This window comes from Babylonia areolata, chromosome 3 (assembly GCF_041734735.1).
Source record: "Babylonia areolata isolate BAREFJ2019XMU chromosome 3, ASM4173473v1, whole genome shotgun sequence".
In the NCBI taxonomy this organism is placed as follows: domain Eukaryota; kingdom Metazoa; phylum Mollusca; class Gastropoda; order Neogastropoda; family Buccinidae; genus Babylonia; species Babylonia areolata.
The window spans coordinates 11,905,734-11,920,639 of record NC_134878.1 but is presented as its reverse complement, the minus strand read 5'-3'; positions in this window follow the sequence as shown (position 1 = coordinate 11,920,639).

The window sequence follows — 14,906 nt, the reverse complement described above, 5'->3', positions numbered from 1 at the left end:
GAACTGACGGCAGTGGCCGGTTAAACTAAAGGCACCCGCGCGGCCGGGGAAAAAAACTCCATCTTCTGCATGAATCACCTGGTCCACTGATATGCAGCCTTATATTTATACTAACCGAATCAGGCGTTTTTATTATTCAGTTATCTGGTTTAATTTAGCCATCTTCAACAGGCCGAAGTGTTCAGTCAGAATCCTTCCCTTCGTTCATGGCGGGACGGTGGAGACACTAGTGGCTTTTCTTCGCTGGTCGTAATGGTAGTATGCTCGGACATGATATCCTGTGTGTTGTCTCTCCGTAACAGTTTTTATTTTCTCTTCCCAAATCAGTGTCTGTCCCCACGCCACCCCCTTGCATTGAAACTATTGAAAGTTATATTGTCTTTCGATGAAACGGCGTAACTTCGTGATACCCTCACAAAGCCAGCTTCTTTCCAGTTGACGCCGTCAAGTATAGTGTGATTCACATTAAGTCAAAGTGTAGCTTTTGTTAAAAAGGGCTGAAAAGGCAAACAAGTGAATTCAGACATTGTGCTTTAACCTTTCTTAGACTGCATTTGAAAATTTAACATAATTATCCCCATGTGTTGTCTGACCATGTGCTGACCAACAACGATGACATCGACAAAGGACATTCCAGTTTGGCGCACTGCACAATTTATTCGTGTGTTAAAGGAAGCGTTGAGCTTTTATGCAAAACCCCAACGCGAATCTGAGTAAGTTTGATTTCATTTGGTTGTTAACTTGTTGTGTGTGTGTGTGTCTTTGAAGGTGATTTTTCAGTTAAGTCAATGCTGTCCGTTTTAAAATTGTCACTGAGAAACAGTGAATGAGCAAAGTCTTTGTTACATACTTTATAAGCAGGTTTTAGACATCTTTGTTATGAAGTTACTGAAGAAAGTGACATGCCTTGTCAAAGCCTGAAGCAGTCATATAAAAAGGATTGGTCTGTAAAACTTAATTATGACTCTTTTTACAAGGAAAAAAAGGATTTTGTCATGCACAATTGTCACAATATTCCACTTGATTTCTAATGTAAAAGATTTTTTTTTTACCCCAGCCTTCTTTTTTTCCAAAAAAAGTAGTCCTTATCCCCCAATATCCATATAGGAGATCATGGTTCATGTAAGGGGCATAAGCCAGCACACAAAATAATTATTGTCCTTTTTCATGAAGGATCCAGATTTCTTGCTCAGGACTTAGACACACTTTGACTTTGTGGCTATTCATGTGCGCACACACACAAAATAGACAGACAAAAAACAAAAATGTGTTCAACAAATTGCAGCTTCAAAGCCTGAATTTGCCAGATTGCTGAAAAGGGACAGGAAAAAAAGCTAAAAGCATTCTGCTCATTGTGCTATTGTACTATTGTACTTGGCATATTGTCGATGGGGGAAAACAGCAACTGTGATGCACGCAAAAGATAACAAAGAAATTGCCACGAAGTTTATTAAAATTGAGAAAAATATGGTAATTATGATGATAATATGGATACTTATATAACGCCTTTCCTCTAAACTGAGTAAGCGCTTTTACAAACAGAATCATTTGCACAACAGGCTGCCGACCTGGGTATAGCCGACTGACAGCTGCCACTGGGCGCTCATCATTCGTTTCCTGCGTCATTCATTCAAGTTTCAGTCAGTCACACACACACACACAAAAACACAGAAAGAGTCATACAGATATGTGACATTTTTTACGTGTATGATCATTTTGATTATTTACCCTGCCGTGTAGGCAGCCATATTCAGTTTTCAGAGGTGTGTCTGCTGGATATGTTCTTGTTTCCATAACCCACTGAACGCTGACATGGATTACAGGATCTTTAGCGTGCGTATTTGATCTGCGTGCATCTACACACGAAGGGGGCTCAGGCACTAACAGGTCTGCACGTATGTTGACCTGTGCCTTTTACAAACTTGATGAATTTGAGTTTTCAACCATTTTTCAGCAGTTAATAATTCATTTTTGACTCACTTGTGTAAACAAAGTGAGTCTATGTTTTGACCCGGTGTTCGGTTGTCTGTGTGTGTGTGTGTGTGTGTGTGTGTGTGTGTGTGTGTGTGTCCATGGTAAACTTAACATTGACATTTTCTCTGCAAATACTTTGTCAGTTGACACCAAATTAGGCATAAAAATACAGACCTGTATCTAATGGTAAAAATCAGTTCATATTGAAATTGATTTCTCAATCGATCAAAATTAATGAGAAATTGTCCACTACAGATAATATAAATTGCTCAAGGGGTGGTATTACTGTTGCAAGTATATCTCAGCGACTACAAAACAGGCTGAACAAAACTGATTTAGAATTTTGAGCTGCCAAAGTTGGTGTAATAACATACTGACAGAGAGATTGTGACAGCTACAGACACAGTTACAGTGCTCGCGTGCGTGTGCGTGTGCATGTGCGTGTGTGTGTGTGTGTGAGTGTTTTATGTTTATTGTATAAGGGAGGAAAGCGCCCAACAAGTATCCATTATTATTATTATTATTATTAGAAACAGAAAATGACACTGTAAACAGAAAAAAAAACCCTACACACACAAAAGAAAGACAGAGCAAATACTAAACATGTACGTCTTGTATTATAAGCCTACACATGAATAAATGAATAAATAATGATCGATACATAAATGAACTAGCAAATTATATAGATAAATCAAAACATGTTGTTTCTAATCTGTGCTGGGGAAGCAGTCCAGTATGGTTGAATGCCACCTTCCCTTTCTGACAGTTCTCTCTTATTAGCAGTGCTGTCAGCTTTCCTCTAGACCTAATGAAGCATCTCAGTGATACACATATTTTTTTTACACAAAGAGCAACTTTCACCAGGTGCAGTTAACAACTTTCACAAAGTCATGTTTCAGTTTGTGTATCTATAGATGTATTCTGTCTTAAAGTTAGAATAGAACTCCATTTTTTGCTTTTGCATTCACTGTTTTCTTTTTAATCAAAACTGTTAAATTAAGTTAAATTTTTAGATAAAAATGACAACAGTTTTGCCATTTCAGATTTGTATAGATGAAAAGAGAGATATATATGTATATATGTATGCTTATGTGTTGATCTTTTCTGTTTTCCCCCCACAGACAAGCTCTGAAACTGGATGCGTTCCTTGAGGAGTTGGATGAAGATTTTGCCACCCGACTTCTCAACACAAAATCAAGATTTTGGCAGGTGACTTGTGTTCAGGCTGCAGCAACACACAACAACTGGTTGATCGCCAGGGTTTTGTTGAAAAAAGGTAAGTGATAGGGAGGGAAATTTTGAACATACAAATAATCCCTGCAGCTGTGTGCTCGTGTACCTGTGAGTGTGTGTGTGCGTACTTCCACATGAGAGAGGAAGAAACATCAAATATAACTTGAGTTTAACTTGATTTATTTGAATCTTTTGTACAATGTTCTATTGTATCATTCATGTAAAACACACCAGGTTGTGCTCCACAGGGAGGATGCATTGTTGTTGGTTGGAGCAAGGAGAATTGATCATTGATCCATGAAAATACTCATTAATTCACAGGCCGGCCTTGGCATCCCAAAATCACCTTAACCTTGTGAAACAGTCATGCAATGATTGATAAAAATGCCAGAACTCTGGACACGTGAAGAGGAGAGATTGACATGAACAACAGGCTATAACTGTTTTATACCACTGCATGTTTGTCAAGCTTGCTGATGTTATGTTGTAGCAGTCAGTTCCAGCTACTAATGAAAAACGAGTCCAAAAATACCACATAAATAGACCTGCATCAACTCAGTTCCGAGATATAGGTATTTGAAATTTGCCACTATTTTTTCAGGTCGCGGCCTGCAAAATTGGCGAAAAATGGACATGTCGGAATAATGTGTGTAGCATATTTTTTTGTATACTTTTGGAACCTCCGAGTCCAAAAATACCACAAAAAATGACCTTCATCAACTCAGTTCCGACATATCTCCATTTGAAATTTGGCACTATTTTGTCAGGTCGCGGCCTGCAAAATTGGCGAAAAATGGACATGTCGGAATAATGTGTGTAGCACATCTTTCTGTATAGTTTTGGACCTCCTGAGTCCAAAACTACCACATAAATAGACCTGCATCATCTCAGTTCCGAGATATCCGCATTTGAAGTTTTGCACTATTTTGTCAGGTCGCGGCCTGCAAAATTGGCGAAAAAAGGACATGTCGGAATAATGTGTGTACCTCATCTTTCTGTATAGTTTTAGACCTCCCAAGTCCAAAAATGCCACATAAATAGATCTGCATCAACTCAGTTCCGAGATATCGGCATTTGAAATTTGGCACTATTTAGTCAGGTCGCGGCCTGCAAAATTGGCGAAAAATGGACATGTCGGAATAATGTGTGTACCACATTTTTCTGTATAGTTTTGGACCTCCCGAGTGCAAAAATACCACAAAAAAAGACCTACATCAATTCAGTTCCGAGATATCGGCATTTAAAATTTGGCACTATTTTGTCAGGTCGCAGTCTGCAAAATTGGCGAAAAATGGACATGTCGGAATAATGTGTGTAGCACATCTTTCTGTATAGTTTTGGACCTCCCGAATCCAAAAATACCACATAAATAGACCTACATCAACTCAGTTCCGAGATATCGCCATTTAAAATTTGGCACTATTTTGTCAGGTCGCGGCCCGCAAAATTGGCCAAAAATGGACATATCGGAATAATGTGTGCAGCACATCTTTCTGTATAGTTTTGGACCTCCTGAGTCCAAAAATACCACATAAATAGACCTGCATCATCTGAGTTCAGAGATATCAGCATTTGAAATTTGGCACTATTTTGTCAGGTCATGGCTTGCAAAATTGGCGAAAAATGGACATGTCGGAATAATGTGTGTAGCACATCTTTCTGTATAGTTTTGGACCTCCCGAGTCCAAAAATACCACAAAAATAGACCTCCATCAACTCAGTTCCGAGATATCGGCATTTGAAATTTTACATTTTTTTGTCAAGTCGCAGCCTACAAAATTGGAGAAAAAAGGACGTGTCGTAATAATGTGTGTAGCACATCTTTCTGTATAGTTTTGGACCTCCCGAGGCCAAAAATACCACAAAAATAGACCTGCATCAACTCAGTTCCAAGATATCGGCATTTGAAATTCGGCACTATTTTGTCAGGTCGCAGTCTCCAAAATTGGCGAAAAATGGACATGTCGGAAAAATGTGTGCAGCACATCTTTCTGTATAGTTTTGGACCTCCTGAGTCCAAAAATACCACATAAATAGACCTGCATTATCTGAGTTCAGAGATATCGGCATTTCAAATTTGACACTATTTTGTCAAAATTGGAGAAAAAAGGACGTGTCGTAATAATGTGTGTAGCACATCTTTCTGTATAGTTTTGGACCTCGCGAGGCCAAAAATACCACTTAAATAGACCTGCATCAACTCAGTTCAGAGATATCGGCATTTGAAATTTTGCATTTTTTTGTCAGGTCGCGGCCTGCAAAATTATCGAAAAATGGACATGTCGGAATAATGTGTGTAGCACATCTTTCTATATAGTTTTGGACCTTCCGAGTCCAAAAATACCGCATATATAGTCGTCCATCATCTCAGTTTGGAGATATCGGCATTTGAAATTTGGCACTATTTTGTCAGGTCGCGGCCTACAAAATTGGCGAAAAATGGACATGTCGAAATAATGTGTGTAGCACATCTTTCTGTATAGTTTTGGACCTCCCGAGTCCAAAAATACCACAAAAATAGACCTGCATCAACTCAGTTCCGAGATATCCGCATTTGAAATTTGGCACTATTTTGTCAGGTCGCAGCCTGCAAAATTGGCGAAAAATGGACATGTCGGAATAATGTGTGTAGCACATCTTTCTGTATAGTTTTGGACCTCCCGAGTCCAAAAATACCACATAAATAGTCCTGTATCATCTCAGTTTGGAGATATCGGCATTTGAAATTTGGCACTATTTTGTCAGGTCGCGGCCTCCAAAATTGGCGAAAAAAGGACATGTCGGAATAATGTGTGCAGCACATCTTTCTGTATAGTTTTGGACCTCCCGAGTCCAAAAATACCACACAAATAGACCTCCATCAACTCAGTTCCGAGATATCGGCATTTGAAATTATACATTTCTTTGTCACGTCGCGGCCTGCAAAATTATCGAAAAATGGACATGTCGGAATAATGTGTGTAGCACATCTTTCTGTATAGTTTTAGACCTCCCAAGTCCAAAAATGCCACATAAATAGACCTGCATCAACTCAGTTCCGAGATATCGGCATTTGAAATTTGGCACTATTTAGTCAGGTCGCGGCCTGCAAAATTGGCGAAAAATGGACATGTCGGAATAATGTGTGTACCACATTTTTCTGTATAGTTTTGGACCTCACGAGTGCAAAAATACTACAAAAAAAGACCTACATCAACTCAGTTCCGAGACATCGCCATTTGAAATTTGGCACTATTTTGTCAGGTCGCGGCCTCCAAAATTGGCGAAAAAAGGACATACCAGAATAATGTGTGTAGCACATCTTTCTACATAGTTTTGGACCTCCCGAGTCCAAAAATACCACTTAAATAGACCTGCATCAACTCAGTTCCGAGATATCGGCATTTGAAATTTTGCATTTTTTTGTCTCCAAAATTATCGAAAAATGGACATATCGGAATAATGTTTGTAGCACATCTTTCGTATAGTTTTGGACCTCCCGAATCCAAAAATACCACACAAATAGACCTACATCAACTCAGTTCCGAGATATCGCCATTTGAAATTTAGCACTATTTAATCAGGTCGCGGACTGCAAAATTGGCGAAAAATGGACATGTCGGAATAATGTGTGTAGCACATCTTTCTGTATAGTTTTGGACCTCCCGAGTCCAAAAATACCACTTAAATAGACCTGCATCAACTCAGTTCAGAGATATCGGCATTTGAAATTTTGCATTTTTTTGTCAGGTCGCGGCCTGCAAAATTATCGAAAAATGGACATGTCGGAATAATGTGTGTAGCACATCTTTCTATATAGTTTTGGACCATCCGAGTCCAAAAATACCGCATAAATAGTCGTGCATCATCTCAGTTTGGAGATATCAGCATTTGAAATTTGGCACTATTTTGTCAGGTCGCGGCCTACAAAATTGGCGAAAAATGGACATGTCGAAATAATGGGTGTAGCACATCTTTCTGTATTGTCTTGGACCTCCTGAGTCCAAAAATACCACATAAATAGACCTGCATCATCTGAGTTCAGACATATCGGCATTTGAAATTTTGCATTTTTTTGTCAGGTCGCGGCCTGCAAAATTATCGAAAAATGGACATGTCGGAATAATGTGTGTAGCACATCTTTCTATATAGTTTTGGACCATCCGAGTCCAAAAATACCGCATAAATAGTCGTGCATCATCTCAGTTTGGAGATATCAGCATTTGAAATTTGGCACTATTTTGTCAGGTCGCGGCCTACAAAATTGGCGAAAAATGGACATGTCGAAATAATGTGTGTAGCACATCTTTCTGTATAGTTTTGGACCTCCCGAGTCCAAAAATACCACAAAAATAGACCTGCATCAACTCAGTTCCGAGATATCCGCATTTGAAATTTGGCACTATTTTGTCAGGTCGCAGTCTGCAAAATTGGCGAAAAATGGACATGTCGGAATAATGTGTGCAGCACATCTTTCTGTATAGTCTTGGACCTCCTGAGTCCAAAAATACCACATAAATAGACCTGCATCATCTGAGTTCAGACATATCGGCATTTGAAATTAGGCACTATTTTGTCAGGTCTCGGCCTGCAAAATTGGCGAAAAATGGACATGTCGGAATAATGTGTGTAGCACATCTTTCTGTATAGTTTTGGACCTCCCGAGTCCAAAAATACCACAAAAATAGACCTGCATCAACTCAGTTCCGAGATATCCGCATTTGAATTTTGGCACTATTTTGTCAGGTCGCGGTCTTCAAATTGGCGAAAAAAGGAGATGTCGGAATAATGTGTGTAGCACATCTTTCTGTATAGTTTTGGACCTCCCGAGTCCAAAAATACCACACAAATAGACCTGCATCAACTCAGTTCCGACATATCGGCATTTGAAATTATGCATTTTTTTTTCAGGTCGCGGCCTGCAAAATTATCGAAAAATGGACATGTCGGAATAATGTGTGTAGCACATCTTTCTGTATAGTTTTGGACCTCCCGAGTCCAACAATACCACATAAATAGTCCTGTATCATCTCAGTTTGGAGATATCGGCATTTGAAATTTGGCACTATTTTGTCAGGTCGCGGCCTCCAAAATTGGCGAAAAAAGGACATGTCGGAATAATGTGTGCAGCACATCTTTCTGTATAGTTTTGGACCTCCCGAGTCCAAAAATACCACTCAAATAGACCTGCATCAACTCAGTTCCGAGATATCGGCATTTGAAATTTTGCATTTTTTTGTCAGGTCGCGGCCAACAAAATTGGCGAAAAAAGGACATTTCGGAATAATGTGTGTAGCACATCTTTCTGTATAGTTTTGGACCTCCCGAGTCCAAAAGTACCACACAAATAGACCTGCATCAACTCAGTTCCGAGATATCCGCATTTAAATTTTAGCACTATTTTGTGAGGTCGTTGCCTGTAAAATTGGCGAAAAATGGACATGTCGGAATAATGTTTCCAGCAGATTTTTCTGTATAGTTTTGGACCCCCGAGTCCAAAAATGCCACAAAAATAGACCTGCATCAACTCAGTTCCGAGATATCCACATTTAAATTTTAGCACTATTTTTGTGAGGTCGTTGCCTGCAAAATTGGCGAAAAATGGACATGTCGGAATAATGGGTGTAGCACATTTTTCTGTGTAGTTTTGGACCTCCCGAGTCCAAAAATACCACATAAATAATCGTGCATCAACTCAGTTCCGAGATATCCGCATTTAAATTTTAGCACTATTTTGTGAGGTCGTTGCCTGGAAAATTGGCGAAAAATAGAGATGTCGGAATAATGTGTCCAGCACTTTTTTCTGTATAGTTTTGGACCCCCGAGTCCAAAAATACCACAAAAATAGACCTGCATCAACTCAGTTCCGAGATATCCACATTTGAATTTTGGCACTATTTTGCCAGGTCACGGCCTGCAAAATTGGCGAAAAATGTACATGTCGGAATAATGGGTGTAGCACATCTTTCTGTATAGTTTTGGACCTCCCGAGTCCAAAAATACCACATAAATAATGCTGCATCATCTCAGTTTAGAGATATCGGCATTTGAAATTTGGCACAATTTTGTCATGTCGCGGCCTGCAAAACTGGCGAAAAATAGACATGTCGGAATAATGTGTGTAGCACATTTTTCTGTATAGTTTTGGACCTCCCAAGTCCAAAAATACCACATAAATAGACCTACATCAACTCAGTTCCGAGATATCGGCATTTGAAATTGGTAATTTTTTTGTCAGGTCACGGCCTGCAAAATTATCGAAAAATGGACATGTCGGAATAATGTGTGTAGCACATCTTTCTGTATAGTTTTGGACCTCCCGAGTCCAAAAATACCACATAAATAGTCCTGCATCATCTCAGTTTGGAGATATCGCCATTTGAAATTTGGCACTATTTTGCCAGGTCACGGCCTGCAAAATTGGCGAAAAATGGACATGTCGGAATAATGGGTGTAGCACATCTTTCTGTATAGTTTTGGACCTCCCGAGTCCAAAAATACCACATAAATAATCCTGCATCATCTCAGTTTAGAGATATCGGCATTTGAAATTTGGCACTATTTTGTCATGTCGCGGCCTGCAAAACTGGCGAAAAATAGACATGTCGGAATAATGTGTCCAGCACATCTTTCTGTATAGTTTTGGACCTCCCGAGTCCAAAAATACCACAAAAATAGACCTGCATCGACTCAGTTCCGAGATAACCGCATTTGAATTTTGGCACTATTTTGCCAGGTCACGGCCTGCAAAATTGGTGAAAAATGGACATGTCGGAATAATGGGTGTAGCACATCCTTCTGTATAGTTTTGGACCTCCCGAGTCCAAAAATACCACATAAATGGTCCTGCATCATCTCAGTTTAGAGATATCGGCATTTGAAATTTTGCACTATTTTGTCAGGTCGTGGCCTGCAAAATTGGCGAAAAATAGACATGTCGGAATAATGTGTCCAGCACATCTTTCTATATAGTTTTGGACCTCCCGAGTCCAAAAATACTACATAAATAGTCCTGCATCATCTCAGTTCCGAGATATCTGCATTTAAAGTTTGGCACTATTTTTTCAGGTCGTGGCCTGCAAAATTGGCGAAAAATGGACATGTTGGAATAATGTGTGTAGCACATCTTTCTGTATAGTTTTTGGACCTCCCGAGTCCAAAAATACCACAAAAATAGACCTGCATCAACTCAGTTCCGAGATATCCGCATTTGAAGTTTGGCACTATTTTGCCAGGTCGCGGCCTGCAAAATTGGCGAAAAATGGACATGTCGGAATAATGTGTGTAGCACATCTTTCTGTATAGTTTTGGACCTCCCGAGTCCAAAAATACCACATAAATAGTCCTGCATCATCTCAGTTCAGAGATATCGGCATTTGAAATTTGGCAATATTTTGTCAGGTCGCGGCCTCCAAATTGGCGAAGAAAGGACATGTCGGAATGATGTGTGTAGCACATCTTTCTGTATAGTTTTGGACCTCCCGAGTCCAAAAATTCGACTTAAATAGACCTGCATCAACTCTGTTCCGAGATATCGGCATTTGAAATTTTGCATCTTTTTGTCAGGTCGCGGCCTGCAAAATTATCGAAAAATGGACATATCGGAATAATGTGTGTAGCACATCTTTCTGTATAGTTTTGGACCTCCCGAGTCCAAAAATACCACACAAATAGACCTACATCAACTCAGTTCCGAGATATCGCCATTTGAAATTTGGCACTATTTTGTCAGGTCGCGGCCTGCAAAATTGGCGATAAATGGACCTGTCGGAATGATGTGTGTAGCACATCTTTCTGTATAGGTTTGGACCTCCCGAGTCCAAAAATACCACATAAATAGACCTGCATCAACTCAGTATCGAGATATCGGCATTTGAAATTTGTCATTTTTTTGTCAGGTCGCGGCCTGCAAAATTGGCGAAAAATGGACATGTCGGAATAATGTGTGTAGCACATCTTTCTGTATAGTTTTGGACCTCCCGAGTCCAAAAATACCACACAAATAGACCTGCATCAACTCAGTTCCGAGATATCCGCATTTGAAGTTTGGCACTATTTTGTCAGGTCGCGGCCTGCAAAATTGGCGAAAAATGGACATGTCGGAATAATGTGTGTAGCACATCTTTCTGTATAGTTTTGGACCTCCCGAGTCCAAAAATACCACATAAATAGTCCTACATCATCTCAGTTCCGAGATATCCGCATTTGAAGCTTTACACTATTTTTTCAGGTCATGGCCTGGAAAATTAGCGAAAAATGGACATTTCGGAATAATGTGTGTAGCACATCTTTCTGTATAGTTTTGGACCTCCCGAGTCCAGAAATACCACAAAAATAGACGTGCATCAACTCAGTTCCGTGATATCCGCATTTGAAGTTTGGCACTATTTTGTCAGGTCGTGGCCTGCAAAATTGGCGAAAAATGGACATGTCGGAATAATGTGTGTAGCACATCTTTCTGTATAGTTTTGGACCTCCCGAGTCCAAAAATACCACAAAAATAGACCTGCATCAACTCAGTTCCGAGATATCGCCATTTGAAATTTGGCACTATTTTGTCAGGTCGCGGCCTGCAAAATTGGCGAAAAACGGACATGTCGGAATAATGTGTGTAGCACATCTTTCTGTATAGTTTTGGACCTCCCGAGTCCACAAATACTACATAAATAGACCTGCATCAACTCAGTTCCGAGATATGGGCATTTGAAATTTGCCATTTTTTTCTCAGGTCGCGGCCTGCAAAATTATCGAAAAATGGACATGTCGGAATAATGTGTGTAGCACATCTTTCTGTATAGTTTTGGACCTCCCGAGTCCAAAAATACCACAAAAATAGACCTGCATCAACTCAGTTCCGAGATATCCGCATTTGAAGTTTGGCACTATTTTGTCAGGTCGCGGCCTGCAAAATTGGCGAAAAATGGACATGTCGGAATAATGTGTGTAGCACATCTTTCTGTATAGTTTTGGACCTCCCGAGTCCAAAAATACCACAAAAATAGACCTGCATCAACTCAGTTCCGAGATATCCGCATTTGAAATTTGGCACTATTTTGTCAGGTCGCGGCCTGCAAAATTGGCGAAAAATGGACATGTCGGAATAATGTGTGTAGCACATCTTTCTGTATAGTTTTGGACCTCCCGAGTCCAAAAATACCACAAAAATAGACCTGCATCAACTCAGTTCCGAGATATCCGTTCTTCCTCTGATAGTGGACTTCTCAGGGTACCTCACGTCAGAAGTAAGACCAACGGACACAAATCATTCTCTTTTCAATCGCCAAAGACGTGGACAAGCTTCCTGATAACCTCTGTCATTCTGACTCCTTCGCCTCTTTCAATTCTGGTCTGAAAACTCACCTCTTCACTCAGCAATAAGTTCGGATGTGGCAGATCCACTTCTTTGCATGTTGTTTGCTTGCCTATTGCATGTGTATTGGTGTGTATCTATATGTTTGAATACATATGTGTGTGTGTGTGTGTGTGTGTGGAGGTTAGGTGCTATGTACATATGTATGTTAAAATGTATGTATGTATGCAGTGTGTGTGTGTGAGTTAGACACATTTTGGTGTGTGTGTGCGTAACATTGATGTAATTTGTTATGTAAAAAAAAGCGTTTTGTAAAGCACCGAGAGCATATTTCTGGATGGTGTGTTAGTTGAGTATCTATTATTATCATTATTATTATTATTACCATTATTGTTTGTGTGTGACAACTGTTAACATTGATGTATCAAACTGAGAATGTATACCCTCTTTAATGTGAGTTGTTCTCGTACTCATGTCTTTCGTGATGTAAATATCCCTGTTGTATTATGTATGTATCCCTGTTGTATTATGACAGCCAGCTACGCTGGACAGGACACGTTGTCCGCATGACAGACAGCAGGATCCCGAAGATGCTTTTTTATGGCCAGCTGAAGGCAGGCCACCGTGAACTTGGAAGACCCTGCAAGCGCTTCAAGGACACCTTGAAGACAAACCTCAAAGCCTGTGACATAGACATCGCTTCCTGGGAAACTGATGCCCTTGACCGCTGTCGCTGGAGGATGCTGTGCTCTAGTGGCATAAAGACTTTTGAAAACAAGAGAACGCTGGCCGTTAAGGAGAAGCGTGAGCGAAGGAAGCAGGGCTCAACTTCTGGAGACGTTTTCCCATGCAACACCTGTGGGAAGTGCTGCCCATCCAAAATCGGCCTCTTCTCCCATATGAGGACACACACCGACAGATAAGCCTGCCTGCCTACTCATCCGTCGGACCGACGGGAGACTCCATCATCATTAAGTATTATGTTCTTTTTGTTCTTTTTTGTTGTTGGTACCATTGAGGTTTGCCTGTCTTCTCAGAACATATTGGACGGGAAGTCTTTTGTTTGTGTTATTGTTTGAGATCCTCAATTCAAAGGAAAGCAGACTTTCTTAGCAAAGGAATTCGTAATGCGGTGTGGATTTTAAGACAATAAGGTGAATACTGCTGATTCTTCATTACTGTCTCTAATAAAAAATTTGCCATCAGGTGACTGTTTTTGGCGTTTGGTTTCCAGCATAGTGAAGGAGAAAGAGGGACCCTTGCCCACCTGACCTCTCTCTCTCTCTCTCTCTCTCTCTTGTGCGTTTTTTGTTTTCTTGTTTTGTGTGCATGTGTGTGTGTGTGTGTGTGTGTGTGTGTGTGTGTGTGTGTGTGTGTGTGTGTGTGTGTGTGTTTTCTTATTTTTTCTCTCTTTGTCCAGGGCTGGGTGGAAAAAAGCATGTGTACTTGCTTATCTCATTACCCTGGTGAAATAAAATTTCGTTTCGTTTCGTTTCGTTTCTCTCGTCTTTCAAAGTGAATGCGGAGTTCAATTCGACCTTTGACAGACAGAAAGATAGACACGCCTCTACCACTTTCTTCCGCTTAGGACATGGAACAACTGTTAAAAGAAATCGGAGCGAATGATATCACATTTACAGGGCCTTCAAAGTTCACAATGTCCCTTTGAAAAGCTGGGCATAACTACAAATAACCACAGGTAGTATCCAAACTATAGAAATCAGTGCCAAGTGGCTGAGTACCGGCAGTGCTTTGGGACAATGAGGCCAAAGGGCTTTATATTTTTGTCCGTCCAATACTAACTCTCGTAAACTGAAGAACACAGGGAGACAAAGCTATCATGGTGATAGCCGAGAAGGATTGAAGTGGAATGGATAAACATAAGTGAAAGTAGAACCAGCACACGAATAACTCAAGAGAGGAACGAGGCTGTTCATCTACTTTTGCACTCTGGTCAAAACAATGAACAAGATATTTGAAAAGCAAACAATTCAGGTTATAAAATCAATATTTGGGCACATACATTCCTGTCATACGGTAGGAATAAGAAAAATCAAAGTTTTAGTGTCAATAAACGTTCTGACTGCTCAAAGTAAATTCTGGTCCTATAATACTGACATACTAACAACGGAATTGAATGAGCATCGTAGAATTGAATGAGTCATTACAAAATACTATATCATAGGCGGCGTCTTGGCCAGAGCCCATTGACCTATTTTCTTATCGGCACACGAATGATACTGTGCCGGCTTTGTTCTTGTCCTTGTTGCTTATAGTCCAGCCGACCACACAGGGGCATATCGGTACTGTCAAACCATACAAATGCTCAACCGTCTCAACACAAAACTGTCACATCTACAACAACAACAAAAACACAAAAAAACCCACTAAGACAAACACAAAACACAGT